Source organism: Rhea americana, unplaced genomic scaffold (assembly GCF_003343005.1).
Source record: "Rhea americana isolate MKP2758 unplaced genomic scaffold, rheAme1 scaffold_286, whole genome shotgun sequence".
Classification (NCBI taxonomy): Eukaryota; Metazoa; Chordata; class Aves; order Rheiformes; family Rheidae; genus Rhea; species Rhea americana.
Window position 1 is genome coordinate 308,751 of NW_028186408.1, and position 20,778 is coordinate 329,528.

Below are 20,778 nucleotides of genomic sequence, written 5' to 3' on the forward strand. Positions count from 1 at the left end.
AAAAGAAAAAAAAAAGAAAATCAAAATAGTGGTAAATTCCAACAGTCATTTAAGACTGGTTTTCCATCTGCTTAATATGCAATCAGATTGGGAAATGTATTGTCAAAGAACATCAGAGAAGATAAAATCTCAGCAAAAATCAAAATAATTTATTTAGTTAAAAATAGCAGAAAGAAATATAAGAGTGGATGCTAAAAGTTTTAGAAGAAATATTAAATGCCATGCTTCATGGCTTAAATCAATCTAATTAGTAAGAGTGGTGACATTTCCTGGCCTGCTACCGAATCATCCAATTCTGATCCTGAAGAAGGAGCAGTAGTGACTTAGAGATTCAGAAATTTATGCAATATTATACTGTTTCAGTGAGGAAGAATCATCTAGGTATGGCTGGCACGTGAAAAAGGTTAACATGGATATTTCCGTTAGGATGGAGAAAGGCAATAGACATAGCTAACCCACCAGGGATACAAATCATTTTTATCAACAAAAGGGCCTTTGCTGTTCAGTTCAGGAAACTGGTTTGGGGGTTTTGTTTTCATTTCTGTTCTAAAAATACACAATATTCTTCCCTGGGAGAGCTTGGCAATTCAACTCCACTGCCTTCACTGTATGCAAAAACCCTTAGAAAGGCAGATAGATCCTTAATCTATTGAAAAAAACTTTTCAGTGCTATTGTTTATGCAGCCTGGAGTGAGGTAGAGTGGCTGAATACAAGGACTATAACTTGACCAGGGTTGCATGGCACCTCATTTATCTCCTTGTAGTCTCCATAGCACTCCTGATACAACACTTCCAATGACCTAGGAAACCACAATTTCAAGCAGCCAAAATACCATATCCTTACTGGAACTGCAGAAAGCCACAAATTTAGCAACAAAGTTGGTGGAAATATAAGCATAGCAGAATTTCTTTTATTAGAAGACAGAAGTTGGGAACAATAAAATTTAAAACACCAACAAAAAGTTTCCATGGGCTTTACTTCCCCCTCCTCCTGCCACAGCTCTGATTAGACAAACTGATAATGTTTTTTCTTCAAACTTTGCCCCATAAAAAGATTAAACAGATTTCAGCTTCAGAAATGTACACACCATATGATAGYGCATCATCAAACAGCCAGAGGCTACAAATTGAACAGTATTAATTGAGACACACGCAAAGCTCCGTTTTTTATTCCCATTATTACTGCTTCCTTTCATTAAACAACTTTCTCAAAGTAGCAGAGAGAAAAGAGAAGATTTGCTTCGCTTAAATTGTCCATCGGTCCATGTTAATGGTCTGATTCTGCAGCTCTTCTCTTGCGTGTGGTCTCCTTGATCAAGCTGCATTATTTAAAACATATGAATACAGCCTATTTGATTTTAAATGCTGACTGAAGCTGAAACACATGAAAAACTCTCAGTCACAGGAAGGATTTGAAAAGTAGTTCAGACTCAGGCCTCTCAGCAGGAGACAACTTTTTATTATACAGATGTACTTCCACACAAGAAAATGAAAATCCACTAGCTGATGATGGCCAAATTATGTTTTGGTAGAAGCAGAAGCAGCATGCKGAGAGAAAGTGTTCCACCTAAGCTACGTTTCCTGAAGCCTCTAAATCAGCATGATGGGATACTAAAGCACAATCTGCACTCCCACTCAAGCTGGCAAGCTAGTGAAGAAGATGACCYCTATAACTCACCACAGTTTGGGGGCTAGTATCCAGAGATGGGAGAAGAGGGACTTCATCCTACTACGAAGACCTCTGTGGGTTTGGAACAATCTGAATCTCTAGGCTTCATAAAACAAGAGCCCTGGAGCATATGCTTTACATAACTCTTTCATGGAGACCAGRGTTTGGCTGGAGCTCCTTCCTTCCTTGTGAGGTAGAGTGCTGGCTCTGCAACAGCTCCATTTGCTTCCATTTAGAAAAATGTGAAACATACCATTACCCACAGCCCCAAAGGACTGTGCACCAAGACCTACACTCCGGACTGGCCACACAGAAGTGCTCGCCAGCACAGCACACTCACCTCTGCATCAAGAAGTGCTGTGACTCTGCATATGGTCACACTCCAAAAGCTGGGGCTTTACTACAAGCCAAGAAGTATGTAAATCCACCATCAACAGGAGACATAAACGGTCTCTTAATGAAAGAATCAATAAATTTCACATCGTGTTTAATAAATTTTGACTACTGCTGATAATACTGCAGTTAGCATAACTACATTTATAGAAATGCACTGAGCCCAAATAGTCATTTTTGCCAGGTATGTAAACTAGCTGCATGGGGAAGTTTTGACCGATGATGGAAGGGTCCAACAACCAAACTAAACTGGGAGCTGCTTCTATTAGCAGCCACCAGATGCTGCTTTGCCTTTTCCATTTAAAATTCCTCAGGGGACAAACTTCTGTTGTTAATAAGGGGCATTTTACAAATATAGGCAAGTCATGACAGTGACATGGCAGATCCATTGCAGTAATTTAGTGATCTCCTCTCTTCATAATAGTGGAGCCAGGGTATGCTTCATGATAATTTATGCAGAGAAACTTTCATTCTGCACCATCAAGTGAAGGGAAGACATCACAGCTGCTGTCCAGTGAAGTCTATCAATAACAGATGGACTGAACACTGCAGAAACCTGCCTTAAGTTTTGAGAGAGAGTACACAAATGACCCTGTTCACTGAAAGATCCTATCACAGGGTGTCCTATCACAAGAAACAAATGTGTTTGTCTACACTACTCCCTTTCCCTTCCCCAAGGAAAGTTAGCCCAGGTACAAAGAGAGAAAATCTTAATGATAAAAAACAGATTGACATTTTCCTTCCAAATCTGTTAAAAGTAAGTTTAGAGATCATTAGTCTTCCTATTCCTTGTCATTTATCAAAATAGGGCAAAAACTTAAAATGCTGAGAATGCTGAAGTAAGTGCCATGAGAAGCAATTATACCTTTTATGGAACACAGGCCTCTACCATCTTCCCCCAGTTTTTAGAGTGATACCATCTTGCATGTGAGTTATGCATATCACAGTCTTCCCGGAAAATATAATTGACAAATTTAGTTTGTATTCTGGGGGAAGCATCAGCTCTGTCGTTGTTCTTGCTGACTGTGCAATGGGAAGGATTTTAATGACAAGTTATGGCTCTGGACAAATCTTTAAACTTTATACTAGCACAGCAAGCTCTGTGACAAATCCACATTTTCTGGCTGTTCAAAGACGTTTCAAGATCATGAAGATGTATCGCAAACTGGAACAGCAAGAACTCCTGAACTCTTTTCCCCACATAGGCCGCTGAAAAGGCAAACAGATTGCAACCCATTAGACCAGTCTGACTAATCTGCAACTTACACCACAGACTAACTACATTCTCTTCAGACATGTAACCAACGCCATTTGAAGGGAAAATACCATTAAAAAATAGAATTGTAAATGACTTTATCCATCTTTTTTTTATTATTATTTATACATAAGTCTGTAGGAATCTTCCCTTTACTAAGTTATGTCAAAGTAAACATGAGTGTCAGTTAGTAAATAGATGCTTGTAGGTTAAAAGATTATCTAAAAAAATACCAGTACTTAGCCCTCACTCTTATGGTAAATCCATAGAAACTTTCCATGCAGCAGTGAAGTACAGCAGAAGAGGGATTAAAAATAGGACCAAAAAGCATACAACAAAGACATTTGAAGAGGAAGTGGTAAAGTTATCGCTCAAAGTCTTCTGAAAGCTGTGCTTTCTTACAATGGTTGCAGAATATAAGAGTCTAACACCCTCACATGCATTTTTCACTGAAATGTTTTCTATATTGCTTATAAGCTTTTTATATCAGATGAACAAACTTCATTTCATTTCTCAATGCATTTGTTTAAGTACAAACCTGGATACCTGGCAAGTTTGCTATTATTCCAGAAGGAATTGAAGCAAAAAACAGTAAGCGTATCAGTTAATGCAGTCTGCTCAACTTGTTTCTAAAGGCATTTGTTCATGCAGGTCACAACAGAGTAATTATTCAAGTTCCATTGGAGATGTACCTTAACAGTGATTTTAATGCTTAGAGAAATTTAAAAGCAGGATTTAATTCCACTCTAGTTTTAGACCATCACTCTGGATATCCCAAAAGCAAAAAAATGATCGAGAGGTCAGAAAATCATTGTGTTAGGTTTTCTTATGGAGTCTTTGTGCTGTTGTAACAAAGAAGTTTGTAATCACCGTTCCTAGGTAAACTGATCTGCAACTCCCAAGGTCTGCTTTCTAGGTGAATAATTTCCCATCAGAGCAAAATACATATCTGCACCCTTGGGCAGTTCTAGTAGGACTATCAGCATTAATAATACTGCCTCCAGGAGGCCTCCAAAATCTTCTAGGTGAAAATGAGTGTTAGTATTTTTCCCCGTTTTAGAATGAGTACTACAAAGAAGAGATGCCAAGTGATCTGTCAAAAGGATGTGAGCATCTTCAGGGCCCATTRCTCTCCCACACATGCAAAGACTTCCCTGTTCAATAAATGCAAGTTCTGAGGACGTGGTGTGCAACTTAGCTGCACAGAAACAGTAGGGCTTTTATGATGGACCCCTCTTGGCTCAAGGGAGATAGTGCATTTAATAAGTGACACTAAGTCTTTGGGGTCTAGAAGAATGCTTCTTGGTGTTCCTCCCATGAAGAATTTTAGAGCTGGGCACCACATTTTGGATGCAAGAATGTCAGTGAAACACAACATAACAGATACATGAAATGAAAGAACTAATCAAGGATCCGTTCGTCTACAGCCAATAAGAAAATCTAACTGAAAGTGACAAGCCATGGACAGCTTCCTCAAAACTGCCACATACGGAAATGCAAAGTTCATGTTTAGATTTCTTGAGGATTAATATTAATGTACATAATGAATGCTTATAACACCTCAGAAATCTTTGTCTCTACTCTATACTGTGCATGAGCCATGTGACTAAAAAATCAGGAACTGGGTCCCAAATAGGCTTAAACTGATAATTAGCTTTTCCCTCCTGTCCCCCCACCCTAAAACCATGCCCTCATCAAGTCTTAGGTGGATCATCATGAGTGTCGTCATGATGATTATCATGATGATGTCCTCATCATCACTTAGGCTGATACTTGAAAACAGCAGCTACTTTTGAAAGTTATGCCTTAAGCTGTCTGTAAGCTCCCTGACTGTCTGTGAGGCAGTCCTACGAGAATACTACGAGTCTATGAAAATCCAAAGAGGCTATGAGAATCCTTCACAAAAACATGATATTGGTCCTGTCTACACAAGGGTTAGCTAATTTGTTTGAAATAAAATTCTTTGAGATCTCCAGGTGAAAGACGTTCTGAATCAAAGTACTAGCAAAAATATTTTGAAGAACAGCTCTATGACTGAATTCCTTCTTTTCTTTCTGGATCGGTGCTTTGAACTGAAACTGCAAATGCTCCTGAGACAGGCTTAGCATCTAATAGTAAGTGCTGATCATTTAAGAAAGGGGTATATTTGGTTTTCACAGAGCGAAGTGTTTCAAATTAATGTAAGCCAGTTCAACTGATTTAAAAAGTAGTGCCAACTATAAGATATGAAATGACAAAAAGTATTGAAAAGTTGATTAAGGAACAATCATTCATTAGTTTTCCTACACCATAAGTAGGGAACATGAATTATGTCATCAGGCCCAAGTTTGTGTGTATATATATACATATATATGTATGTGTAAACACACACACACACACTTTGAGTAATATTATGCTGGCATAGCACCAAAGAGCTGTTTGATGAGGCAGTAAAACATAGGTGGGGACAGAAGTTTCATCTTTCAAAAAAAATCTCAGTGTTGTGGTTATCTGTCATCAAGTTATAAAACTCTGAATTCAGTTTAAAGGCAATTGGCAAGAAAAGCAATCAATAGGATAAAACTGAAAGAGCTCCATTTGCTATACAATAATCCCTTGCCACAAATACCTTGCACAGAAAGAAGCCAAAACAAAAAGAAAAGTGAGTGCTGACTACTATTAAAAGAGGAGACTCTGATATGATCTGCAAAGATCACAAAGAACTTCTCTCTTCTGGTCCATCACAATATCTAAAACAGCCTTCACCAATTCTTCTCATTTAAAAGTACTACAAAAAAAACTAAACTTGATAAAATCCTTATTTTTTGCCAGTCAGTGATGAAAATCTTATCAGAAAGAGACAGCAGAAGGAACATATCTGCAAGGATTTGAAGTGATTCGGGCAAGGAAATTGGGAAAATCAAAGCTCCAGGGTACTTTTCTCAGCCCTGTCCTTGATGTGTTATATGACCTTCAGCAGGTCATCAGCAGGTCAAGCCCTTGGTCAAGGCCTGGGAGCAACTTTGATTCATCACCATGTAAATACTGGCCAGATAGTTTCTACCAGGGGACCTAGAACAGTACAAAGGCTTTGGTTACATCTTTTGGAGACATTTTAGCTATTAACCTCCCAAATTATGTTAAATGTAGACCAAATGTGGTAACTAAACAACATTGGACAGAAAAGCAGATAAATCCAGATCCAAAGTCCTGTTTTCTATTGGTTTAGCTCAACATTTTCCAGCTGCAAAAGCAACTCAGTACCTCATACCATTTGGATAGTCAAAGTCACTACATATTTCCAAGCTATGATTAGTCTAATTGGAATTTATTCTGAAGGCTTGGTGAGAATCTCTGCTCAGACTTCTGATTGGGTCTCCAACATAGTRTTTAATTTTACTGTGGAGCATTGTACTGTTTATCAGTACAGTCCTGGAAAATGCAGATGAGAAGATGACAAGAGATGGAAGAAGAAAATCGATTTCTTGCTTATTACATCAATAAATCAATATTATAATGACAATAAAGGCAAATTTCAATTTAGCTGTTAGCTTGTTGTATAGGAAGCTACAAGTAAACCTTAGCTTTTGGTTTCCTTTCACACACTCTTCCAGTTCAGAAAAACAGACCTTAGTTCAACCTTAGAAGACCAGGGAAATTGCAACTTCATTCCAGCAGAGGATGGTTTGTGGGCTTTTTTGCTATTGTCCCCTCTTCTGTTTAGTAATTAAGATAGTACAGTTGTCCATGCTACCATAGATGCCTGGCATGCTTTAATATCTGTCAATAAGCCTCACCTCAGTGCTTGTTCAATGCATAGTCTTATTTTACAAACACAAGGGAAGTTAAGTAACTACCCGCTGAGTCACTGGCTGTCACTCTTAAGACCTAAGTTCTGTAATTCCTTCTGTTTCATGTGTAGCGCAAACACTACACTGGCCTGGCACTATTCTATCCCCTCTTGGCACAGGAATACACAAAATAAATCAAAGGAATTGTTTGTTGATTGTCCTTTAAGAGGTCTCGTGGTCCTCTGCTCCAACTGTCTGCCAGTTTGTTATTGCTGCTCTCTCACGTCCTAATTAGTATTATCTCTGTCAGACTTTCTCACTGCGCAGAATGTCCCTGTCCGTATTTCTTTACACACTCACAGTCAGCTCTATTTGTCTCACTGTGGGTATTACTAATACTGTTGTTATAGTTGTTGTTATTGCAGAGAACTTCCCTGTTCCAAATAAATAGGTACACAAAAATTACTGATAGCAACGACTGAATGCACAGCAAGGCACTCTTTCATCGGGGAAAGGGTGGAAAGGAATGGCAGCTTAGAAGAACAGTAAGGAACTAGAGTTCAGTAACATCCAGAAGGTCCTTACTCCAAAACAGGTCTAGCACTTTTCCCAAGTACTAGAAATATTTGGGGATGTGAAACAATAATGGAGTTAAACCTCATATTTAAACTTGTAATCTGATCAACTGCAGGAGCTGGAAGAAAGGAAACTTTTTGCCACGTGTCAAAGCAGAGACAAACATTCTGTTTTATCAGATTCCTCTGCATAAAAGAGCTGACTTATCTGGACCAATAACTTAATCCAATATCAAGAATTCTGTTTGGGTGGTGACTTTTCTGGCTAGAACATTCTCCTTTTTTACATATCATTCCTTAAGTAGACAACCTGGACTCTGTCCAACAAGATATGGGAGAGAATTTTGCTCTAAAGCTTTGGAAAGTAACAGGCATGTACTTTATTTAACAGACCTATAAAATACTGGATCCTGGTTCAAATTACTGTAAGAAAAAGGTGAGAATAATTAATCACTCGAGCAATTTAACGAGCACGTGAAGAATTCTCTACCAGTTGATGGCTTTATGTAAAGGTTGTTTTTTTAAAGCTATGCCATAGGCAAACAAAAGATACAGGCTGGATGCTAGAACTATCAAGTGAAGCTTCATGTAACAGACCTGACCAGAAATCATTATAATGGCCCTGTCCCTAAAACTAAAGTTCAAAGAATTTTGCAYTGTTTTTAAGACAGTATACCAAACCACACAGTTGTCTAATATACCAACATCTCATTTCAACAGCAAAGGAACTGTAATGATTGATAAAAATATCCCATGTGGTTCTCATTTGCAGTGTCACTAAGACTCCTGATAAAATAAATGGCCAAGTGATCTATTTTATCAGAATACAAACTGGAAGAACTTAGTCTCTTAAACTGTGCCATGAATTCTCTTGCCAGCATCAGAATGATCAAGTCAAAAGCTACTTTCCAGCTAGCTAGCAAGAGTCTCAATTAGGCAGTTTGACAAGGAGCACACTGTGCCAATTTCTGACATCAGTAACAGGCCAACGTAGGTGTTGTTTTGAAACAATGAAAAGCCTAGCTTACACCACTTATTTAATAGCTTCAAGCTGTTAAAAAATAAACATTTTAAAAAAAAATCCTTCTGGAGCCAGGAAACAGCCCTTTTGAGACATCACATATGGCTTCATAAGAACAAATTTGAGGCCACAGGCAACCTACTCTTCTTATTTCTGAAAACTAGTCCTTTGAGGCCAATGGTTACAAGTCCTCAGAGAAGCATTTGGTAGCTCTGGAAATTAAACTCACATTCCCCAAGTGCTTCTAAATTCTAGTGCTTGTTGAGCAGTGCACCCAGCAACAAACAAACAGAGCAGCTTAGATCCTTCTTAAGGTGACAGGTTTATGGACCGTGTAAGCTGCATTACAGTAGGAAGAAAGGGAAGATTGCTGAGAAACAGAATATAATCAACGTTTGATGTGCTTTTAGATAGATACATCTACTAAATTACACCTGAAACCACTAGTCAAACCCAACTTTATTTCTGAAACTGTTTCTGCAACCAATGTTACTTTGCTTTCCACTCCGAACAGAACAAGCGTGATCCAATTAAATTCAATCCTCTTACCAGTGAGTATAATTTCCCCTAAATTAAGTAGCAAGTATCCTTCCTTGTGTCAAGGCTGGATTCATCTCAGCAAGCCTTTCACCTGTTAATCACCAGACCTCTCGTGATGGTAARTGAAGTAATTGTCATCTGATGGCTGTTTAGTACATTACAGTAATTGCTGAGTTTTAACCAAACTCTATACGAACTGCTCACTAAGCATAGGAAAGTGCCACTCATAGCTCTTCCAGTGTAAACCCCAGGGATCAGCTTCCATAAAGACTGTAGCACCTCCTGAGACCTCCGACCACTGTAATGGCACATTGATGATCCAGCGGTGCCTCCTCTCAGGACATGCCTCTCCTGTGGAGAGGGCTTCAATCCTCATTTGCATTTAACATAAGGGTCTGCAAGAGCACAGTCTCACTTAGATGCTCTAAGTGTTGTTCAAGTGAGATGACAATGATTCACTTTTGGTTTCAGATTGTACAGAAAGGCAGAATATGTAGCAATCATASATGCTTACAGGAAAGACCTACAGCTGCTCTGTTCTAAATGTCAACCATGGGTGGCCACTCCCTTGTCTGCTAAGTTTCATTAAGATRACTGGCATCTCTGGGTTCGAATACCTAAGAGCTGCTGGTAATAGTTCGAACACCTTTTTGCTAGTTCTCTCACTAGGTATTTTTCTCTACCACAGCATTTGCGTGACTTAGAGTTACAGTGTGTTTCTTTTCAGAACTCTTTTGTGTTATAGAAGTACTATTTGAGCCATTTTAGAGGTGAAGCACTACAACAGAAMGGATAATATTTTCAAATACACCAAAATGGCTTAAGATATCAGGCATTTACAGTGCATAATCACAGTGGAGCCCAAGGCTCTTCAAAGATCATTGGAATTTGGACTTTAAGAAGCTTACTTTTTTTATGAGATGTAAGTTTGAAGTACTTTGCTRCCTGGGGGACTCACAGCTCAGACACAGGCAAGCAGGCTGGTTCCTTCATAATTCAGGGGAATGATTAAGTATTCAGGAAAGGGATTCTAGAAAGCYAACTATCTGAACCTAAGCTAACCAGCAGGAAATGCAGAGAAGGGATGCATGGTTCAAGTTCTAAAGCAATTCAACACTTCTTTCTGAGATTTTTCACTTGCAATTCCTGTCTTGGCCTGTACTATGTAAGACAAGTTTTCGTCGAGAAAAATGGCTTTCCTCACACCCCATTGATTAGGATACACAGCCCTACTCTGCCAGAACTATGGGTAAAGCTAGAATATAGATYGATTTTGTCTCAAATACCTTAGCTCCTAGACCATACAGTCAATTTTCATGGCCAAGGAATATTTAAATCAAGAGAAATAACCTTAATAGAAGAAATTTAGAACCCATATACACTTGCTGAAAATATATAAGACTTCTTCTCTAAGGTATGTGGAAGGCATTGACAGACTTTGACAGACCCTTTCCCTCATCTCAAATAAGTGCCACTGGATTGTCAAGACACAAAAGAGCACATAAAGCTAACCACAAAAGGTCTGGATACCTTCCTTCTGGGGTGGAGGGGAGATACGCTTTGATTTAAGCAAGAGATTGATATCTTTGGATCAGTCTCCACGGGCAAGTTAGAGGAAGAGAATGTCTTGTCTGAGAATCCTCCCAGACCTTGGGCATGAACTGATGAGCAGCTTCAGGAATTCAGGATTAAGCTGCTTGTCACTACAGCTGTTCAGCCTCCCCTCCTCTTTGCATTTTAACTGCTGAATACAACTATGGTTTCTAAAACTCTACACCAATGTAGAATACCTTAGAAATACATTTTTAATAACATTCAGCATTATATTAGTATTCATTCTGTTGGCATTTCTCTTAATAGCCATGCACACAATGTAGTCGCTTCCTGTCCATGTGCAAGTTCCTTACACAGGGCTTCACCAGTGGTCTGCTGTGCATTAGCTTGCATTAACAATAAACTGATTTGATCTCTGACATGGAGATATAAGACAGCTCACCAGAGGGAGAATGCTTTATGAATGTGGAAAGAGATGTAAAAAGAGCAAACGACCACTATTTCTTAAGGGTATTTCTTCTGATTTTGATTAGTATAGCRAACACAGGATTACCTTGAGATGAACACGGCCTCAAAGTTATCTTGTGAAACCAATGGAGTAATCCTAGGAATTAATTTATTCTACTAGTTGTGTATAGTTAAAAGAAATATTGCTAAACAAGCAGAATAGAGGAAGGTGGTCATTCTGACATAAATATGTGATTTCCTTCATGCCCACAACAAAATGTGTGAAATTGTGGTTTTGCTGCTCATGAATTTGGATCTAAAACAATTTTTAATAGCAACAAAGAGATTACCCTGCTCTGTCCTGCATCCTGCAGTGTGACATAATGGTATAAGGACAGAGAGACAGATGGAAAATGTTATATATTTGTGACTTCTCAGAAAAAAAAAAAAAAAAAAAAAGGTCTCATGCAGCACTGAGTTGGAGGAAACCAGCCACACACAACAGATTTGTACTGAATCCAGGTATGATCCAGAACCTACACAGCTTCCATTATAGCGCTGGATAAATGCAACAGCATAGTGCTGTGGCAACAGTGCTAATTAACATGCTTTTGCTATAGCATACTAAATACTCTTTTGCAATTATCTGGTAATTCCCAGAAAGACAAGAGTGCTAGCAGTGTTTTGAGAGTGCTGATCCTAACTCAAGTCAATACTTCTAATCTGTTTGTGTTTTCCTGTCTCACTAATTTACATTGTTATTGCAGTTTCTTTTCAATCATTCTGCCAAAGAATGATTCCAAAATGATTGAAACGTTTTTTCTTTCTATAAAATTTCAGTTAATGAACTCAGTTTGCTCTGAAGCTTTATTCATGAAGTCTCCACAAACTACCCCTATTACATGAGTGAAGATGTTAGGTCCTTTAAAATGGAAGTTAGATGTAGAATGTCCAGAATTAAAGATGGTTATTTTTTCTACCAGGCACTTGAAGCTGTGCCTCTGCCAGCAGCCTACARTCCCCATCATAGTGGTTATCACATCTGCTTTACACGCTGAAGGTCCTGGGTTCAAGCCCCAGTAGAACCAGCACCAGGAAATATTTGGGAGGTTGGACTAGATGATCTCCAGAGGTCCCTTCTAACCTTACTGATTCTGTGACAGCTTCAAACAGCCTCTAAGAATATAGCGCAAATTCAATGGCCTGAGCTCAGAGAACATGAAAACTGAGCAACACCCAGTTTGCTCTGCCAGACCATATCACATGCTGCTGCTGCTGCGATGTGAAGCCCACTGAGATTTTTGAATGAAAGGCATAAGAGAAGTGCCAAGTGCTAGCGATTATTGTAGACAGATTTCTTCATCCATTGCTGAATTATTAACACCTCTGGAGTGAAACACAACAGCTGTATATGGGACTTCACTATGAAGCCTGATGCCAAGGATTTGGTAATCATGCTGTTTTCAGTCCAAAGTAAATGAGATGTTCTGAAGCGAAATCCAGACACTGAGAGASACAAATTATCTCACTTTTAAAGTTTTCTTTAACCTGAATTACTTTGAATGACACAGATACCAAATCTTCCTATTCTCCACCTTTCCATGATGACCTTTCTCTCCCTCCAATTCCCAGGTAACTGAAGGTCCTCATTGCTGAGCTATCTCAGAGTAGCCTCATGAACAGGCCTTAATGCCTGGAAGTTAAAAAYGAAGAAATACATTCCCTAGCTCAAAGAATGTTATCCTTTGAATACCAAACACTAGATGGGATTTATACAACACACCACAGTTACTGTCAGACAAACCATACTGGCTCACACCAAATGAATTCTTCAACTCTGAAAGGAATTCAGTATAAGCGGTTTCTCCAGGCAAGGCAGGTGCAGACATAACTTTGCAATTCATTACTGGAAATTCAGTGCCCTCTCTAAATTTGTTTATGCCCTGCCAAATTAACTAAGAAGTTAATTTCAATTACTATGGTCCAAATTAAGTAAGAGTTTTGAATAACTCATTGTTTTCATGAACTATTAGTGGTGTAAAGTTCTGTGTGTGCATTAACTATCTTCTACTTTTAGGTTCTACCAGCAGAGTTTTCTGATAACAAACTTTACAGATGATAAACCCCWGTTAATCTGTCCAGAGGTGTACACAACATGGTACTGAACCGCTTGATCACTCTGATATTTTAAACACATCTTTTATATTCTGTAATATGAACTTCTCATTCTAATATCATCTTATCAATCATTTGAGTTTCCAGAGAACACAGCTCACCTTCCATACATGCTACCCATCCGGAAGCTGCAGAGTRTGGCTTGTTTGCATGCAAAATCTACCAGAGGACAGGAAAGACAGAATGGTCCCATCACTAAAAAAGAATCTCGAGGTATAAAGGGTTGCTATATAATTTCTCAGTTTAAGGTGTTAAGTATTTGTCTTGGCTTATCAGCTACTAGCTTCAGTTCACACCTTTTTTTTCTGATTAAGGCATAGAGTTCAGCAGTGTTAAAACAAATGAGTAAGACTAGAAAACTGAAAATTCTCATCAATGTAGTAACTATTAAGTTGCAAAATCACTCTTCTGCTGATCTCTTGGTTTCAAAATAATGCTACTTTATACTGAGCCTATACTTCAGTTAGAGATTCCCAAACATTGCACAAAATATATTATCTTTCTCTTCCACAGATGGAAATGTTAAAACTCAAAAAAAATTAAGTAACTCAGTGAAGAATACAGCTGCTCAGAGGCTGAAGGATTCTGTCTCCCAGCCTTACTCTGACTACTAGGCCAACGTGAACAAAGAGCTGTGAGGTTTCAATAACCCCGCTGATCACTTTGCCTGCTGTCCTGCCCAATAATCTCGTTCCCAAGGGCTGCCTTTCGCTCTGGCACCCTGGAAGGCTGGTATTACAGTTCAGAGCCGCTCCAAGGGTACACTGAACCATGCCAGCCCCTCAGCAACGGCACTGAGGAATCTTCTCCTGCAAGCTGTGTGACTGGCAATGCTTTGCAAACACACAGTCATTTGAATCAAACAGTCATGATCTTTACTAAAACCAACTACTTCAGTCCAATGGGGTTTTTTTTTGCTAATATTTGGCTGATTACAGTGCTTCCTGTCACAGTATACTGCATCCCTCTCACATTGTCCTAAAGCCAACAAAGGATTCTTTTTGCTTTTCACTTTTGAAATTCAAGACTATTTATCAAAGGATTCCAGAGACTTTCCAGAAAAAGCGCTGTGATCACTACAAAATAGGAAAATGGTTGTACAAAACCAGTCAAAAATGAGCTATTTAAAGTTGTTTTTTATTTGTTTGCTTCCTTCATGATCTATGGTCAAATAATATTTTTGAAAAATCGTATATTTTTGAAAGCTTGGTCATTCCAGTTGCCTATTTACGGTATGGATTTAAACAATCTGTTCAGGTATCTAGCAAGTCACCTTCAAAAAAAAAACAAAAAACAAAAAACAAAAAACTCAAAGCCCCCAAAAATAGACACCCAGAATTTTCTCATGTGGAAAGCTATTTTGTTTAATCCCCAATCCATTATATAGAGATCCAGATCATGTTCCTTTAAAAAAAAATTGCAAATTATGCTTGTGACTCTTTCAAAGTCACACAGCAAGTCAGTGCACTGAAAAACTAAGAATATAGCTGCTGAGTGCATTCACATGCTCATCTTTCCTTTTTCACAAACAATGTGAAAAAACCAGTCCCTGTTTTAGAATAATGTGGGAAATTTCTACCTGCTATCTTATCAATAAGATATTAGAAATAATTATTAATTAGTGGAGGTTGGGTTTTTTTTGAATGGATGGGACCCCAAATCTTCAAGTTCATGAATTATTTTAGGGGAGCATATAAAAGTAGTTTACAAACTAATCACGTAAGCCTCCATGGACGAAGGCAGATACTTTTTTTTTACTTTACAGGAGCCTAAACAGAAGAAAAAATGAGCAAATATTTTGTCCAGAGTTCCAGTGAATCAGTGACAGAAATGGAGATAGGATCTGTGCCTCCCAGCTTCCTGTCTCCTCATTTCAATCCTTACCTCCATATATTATACAAACACACATGCAGTCAATGTAGGTGGTCATCTGGATGACAAACTGAAAATATTATTTTCCGTGATTAGCCCCATCTTGCAACCTAGAAAATGTCTCTTGTTGTGCAGGGTATGTCAGCCTGTCAGCCACCCCAGTTCACTGGAAAATTCCAGTTAATTTCACTGGGGCTCACCAAAATTGAGACTATTTCGATACAAATTTATGATGTAAATTCAAATCCAGATGATCGCTTTTTTTWATATTTATCCTATAGTGCTTAATCAGAGGATAAATTGCTGGTTTTAATAAGTTAAGTTTATTGCAAGTGTTCTTCAGTTATGTGCCAATATTATGAGACAAATAATTTACTCCAAGATAATACTAAGATACATTCTCTATTTGCCTGATTGCTATTTCTGTCCTTCTGCTGATTAACTCCGAAGGGCAAGAGTGAAGAAAAACACAGTAATGTCTAGGATACCGTCTGCTATTTGAAGTTTGTCTTCCAGCTGGATAGATCCAACTCACTTGGCATAAAAAAAACTTCCAGACAAGTGGACACTAATGTTCTTCTCAGAAATGTACTAGATCAGCRATGAAATCAGTGTTGTCAACCAACCAGGAACAGTTATGGCCTGCGTTGAACAAGTCTAACTGATCACGCAGGGAATCTTCTTATTTTAACTGAACATTTCTTGTTGCTCTGTGAGCAAATTCAATTTATTGGCTGTGGGGAAGGGGATTCAAAATGGACAAGAATATACAGCTTTGCTTTTCTCTTGGAAACTCTGTCATTTCTTCTTTCCTACCAAAACACATATCCAGTATTGTCTATATGGAAAAATACATCCACTCTTTGGATAAATGAGAATATGTATGCTAAAAACTACTCTGATAACATACGGCAACTCACATGAAATAGCAGGCCAAGAGTTCCATTTTCAGTCTACACTTCTAAATAGTATGCCCCAGCTTAAATATGCATACAGCACAAACTACCAACATATCTATGGTCTACTTCTACTAAATGGTAAAATTCTCATTGACAGCAGAGAGAGAGAGAGAGAGGAGATGCTACATGTTTGAAAAAGAAGCTTTTTATTTCAAGGAGAATTTGAAATATATGAGAGTTTTCCACAATTAGGGCTTGATCAAAGAATGAGAATTAAAATACTAAGATTCCATGAAAACTGTTCTGAGTTTTGCCAAGGTCGGTTCTCTTCTGCCCCATAAARTGCTGAGCAGGTGCCACACTGTGATGCATCACCATATTCCCCTTGAAAGGAACTGCAAAATTCTCATGAGAGTTCAACAAATAGAGCAATTTCAGCAGCAGCTAAGGCCACTCCAGTTCACAGCGCAGAGTCTCTACCTTTCAGACCACATAGGAGGACTGTCCTTTAATTCACTGTGTGGGACACTTCTCAACAAAAGAGTAACAAAAACATTAGTGTAGGTACATGTATTACTCTTGCTAGTGTGCTTTCCACACTGTAGGGTTTGTCCAGAGYCCTTGGGCTAAAATTTCTCCTTATAGTCACTGTCATACATTGTGCCATGCAGCATCAGTCTAAATTGTTTTGCCTCCCTCATTCATAAGGGTAAAATCTCCATCGATTTATGTGGAAAGATGCATCAGCTCTGCATTTATAGAGCATGCCAGGAGTTTTTAGGATGAAAGATGCAAACAAAAGTGTGGTATTATTCTAAGAAATAGTTTTGCATGAGTATTCTGAAAACAAATCTCTTCAGCTACTGTAGAACCTGGCCATTTGTAGCAAATTGTTCTGTGAGTGGTGTTTGGACAGATTTCAAAAGTTGAAGCATAGCAGGCTGATTATTGGTTCTAACCTTTCAGTTTGAGACCAACTGGGAAAGTTCAGAGCCACTGCTGATAGGCCAGACATATGGAAATAATTTAAGTATCTGGCAAACACCTTCACAAAGTATGATGAAAATTCTGCTATTTAAGGTAGCTCAGCAAGTTGAGTTTGGCATCCCACTTGAATCACAAATCCCTCCCTTGCTATAGGCATCGGTGCAGCATAGAGCTGAGCACATTTTGTATAACAGACGCAAGCAGCAAGACACACACTCCAGCACCTGGCTGACTTGGAGTTCCCTACTGCTGCAGTCAGATCACTAGCTAGCAGGTTTAGTGCTGTGTGTGCTATTACACTGCACTGCAGTCCTACCAGTGAACACAATATAAACATAATGCTCTATATTTAGTATACTACRGACAATCCATACTGACTTTGTCTAACTTAGAAAATAGTGGAGTAAAGATGCAGTGACATGGCACACTTCAAAAGTTGCCAGGCAGATAATGCATGGGGATATGAAATTTGTACAACCACCATTATGTCCCGTCTCACTGTATGATCACCGCATTGAAAATGAAGCCACCTGGATTTAGCTAGCGAGGTGTTGCCCGACAGCGCTGCAGTCACCTTCCAGATAGCACAGGATGGACTGAATCTCACCAAGTGCCATCTGTAGTTTAGAAGATGCAGATGTGTCTGTGGTTCTGTCTGCTATAGCTTATTTTTAAATTCTCATCAAATAAGCCATTTTACAGAAACTTTCTCCAGCAGGTTTATCACCTGAATTCCAAGGTTTCAATTCTCTTGTTTTCAGACTTGACTCACAAGTTAAAAATAAACTGATGGAATAAAACCAATCCCTCCCCTCTCTTTGATACACTCTTACACACATACTTCTTATGTAAAAGGGAAACGACACTTCAGAAGGCTTAATGGCAAGAGGGATGCTTGAAGCATCCTGCTCATTACTAAAATGTCACAGCAGAATCAGAATGCATGTAGGAAAACAAAAAGAAGCAGTGCTGTTGCCAGTATGCTCTACAACCGCTGAAGAACGAGCTGAAGGGACAAGTTTTGTTTACGCTTATAAATCCAGTGTGGGGAAAGACTAAAGGACTCAAAGAAGAGAGGAGGAAGAGCAGTGCTTCTTCTGTTTCGTGCAGTGCTTTGTCATACTGATGGAGCATTGGTCATGGAAAGATATTTAGGGTGGCCTGTATCTCTTCAAATACGTTTCTCCTGAAAGAACATTTATCAGCAAAACATTATTGGATTTAAAAATCTCATTAGTGCTGGAAACATTCCAAAGGCAAAAACCAAAAGATCAAGGAAATTCAGTAATTTTTATAAGAAGGAAAAAAAATAAAATGGCCACCCATAGCTGGCAAATGAATTCTTGCGCCAGTCACAATTCATGTACCATGTATACCTGCTTAGCGGGCAAGCCCTGCAGACTGTAAAGCCAGAAGTCTGTTCCATCAAGCTCGCGTAACAAGAGTGTATTTTTGGACAGTGCATCCATCTAAGGAGTAACAGAATACTTCACAAACACGTAAAGAACACCTAAGAGACAGGTATGAGCTAGCCACTGTATGCTTGGGAATTGATGTAGCCAAGATTTGCGCCTCACTATTTCCCAGAGGCGCAAGGCTCCATTTTGTTGGATGTTCCTCACTTACGTATGCACAAGGTTACGTACCRTGACCAAGGTTGCACATGAAATCAGATCTGATAATCAAAATTTGGAATCCTATATTTTACTCTGATGCAGAGAGAACTGCATCAGAAGTTTCAGGCAAAAACTAAAGAAAATATAAATGATCAATTTTATACAGAAATAATACAAATGTGAATAGACTCACAATCTTCCTGGATTTTTTTTTCTTTCCCCTGGATTTTTATCTGTTACAATTACTTACCTATTAACTATCTGTTATGACAAAAATTTACCTTTTATTTTCTCATAGCTAAGTGTAAAAAATTGGTGCTGTTCTTCCAGTAGAAATACTTCTCGGTCAGTATCTATAGATATACAAGAAAACTATTTAATTAACCAATGCTAGGTAGAAATAAAAATAACAAATAAATAGGAGGACTGGAGGCCAAGGAAACCAGGGTCCTCTTTGACTTGTGCATCTATATGAGATAAATTTTATGACAATTCATTATCCCTAAACAATGTACGAAATAAATGCATACTACGTTACTGTAACCCCCTGTGACTGAACTCTCAGTTAGGTCAGGACAGGCAAAGCATTTTGGTGTCTGGTCCCAATTTATTTTTTAAAGTACTATAGCTTATTGTAATTGGTGCTAGGCCAAATGTCTATAGCTGCCAAGCTTGCATGCTAGGATAAGTTATTTGTGTGGTCAAATCCATCAATAACAAGTCTGACATCATTCTGTAGTGTCCTGAAAAGGTATGGTGACTTAAAATTTCTCATTGAGATTTAACCCACTTAGAAATGGCACTGAAGTATGAAATATGTTGCAACTGCTCCAAAATTGAGGGCTAGCCAAAATTAAGATTGCCTGTGCACTCATAATTTAATCTGATATGCAAAATAATCTATTCTGAATTACCTGACTACACTATTTTTCTACAGGACAACAATTTATTCAGTACCCGCAATGGCCAAGTGAGTGTTTATAGGCTTATAGGCGCATTCAGTGCTTTGTTCTCCTCACTGTTAAAACGCATGACCTTTCGTCTTATATACGGGTCTCCATTCAAACTCTGCTCTGAAGAGAAAATCGTAATTTTCCCTGTGAGTGTTGCTGCAGTATGTGTCATTATAGCATCTGCACACTTCAGGACATTAAATAATTTATTCTGCCATATTATTTATGGAACTGTGAGGACAGACGTGTTGTTGCAGTCGTTTTCAGTCTCTGCACAACTGTACCTTTTGAAAGAATCATAGCATACATCTATTTTTACTAGATCAGGTTGAAATCAGATGTAAATTAGGCTCCTCAAAAGTTACCTGCAAAGGTTCTGGTTGTAGTTTTCTCACATCCTCATGGACACTCCATCCCTGCAAAATCATCGTTCTTATCCTCAAACYTCCCCCTAGCAATACGTATTAATTCAGAAACAGGAAGCACTACAGAGGCAGRGGATGCTGATCAAACGTACGACTACTTCGTGCTGCTTTTATCCCGCAAACTTTTGCCCTGAACAGTCTTAAATTTTATCTGCTTATTCCTTATGCTTCTCAGTGCAATTAATACTGCCTGGAGTTCTCTGCTTCTTTTTCTCTCCAGTTCTTACTTTGATTTGCTTCAGTTTTTTCCTCCGTGTTTGTTTCACACGGACTAAGTTGTTTCCTGCGGCCTGTTGCCCCTCCTGCGGTCTGAAAGGGAGACATCCCCTCGGATGCGGCAGGATTTTGCTCGCAAGGCAAAGGGGCGTATACAAAACCGTCGTATGYAGCATTTACGATCAAAAAAAGGGAACACTGCGCTTTTGAGGGGGAGAGGCTGCGAATCCCGGACGTTTTGGGAGGGATCTGAAATCCGGTGGGTTCCTGACAACCGGAGCGTGAGCACCAGGGGCGTGCTGCCGGACACGCGGCGGCCGGGCCGGGGCGCTCCGCGGGCGCGCCCCGGGGCAGCGGGGCCCTTCCGCTGCCCTGCCGGGAGCGCCCGAGATCACCGCGGCCGGCGAGGCT

The 20,778-nt window shown here is 39.0% G+C and overlaps 1 protein-coding gene across 1 annotated transcript in view; it reads left to right on the forward strand.

The window, feature by feature from the left end:
- The window catches only part of THUMPD3 (THUMP domain 3 tRNA guanosine methyltransferase), a 112,482-nt gene that overhangs the window by 85,566 nt on the left and 6,138 nt on the right, over positions 1-20,778 (forward strand). The gene's annotated exons all lie outside the window — the stretch shown is intronic.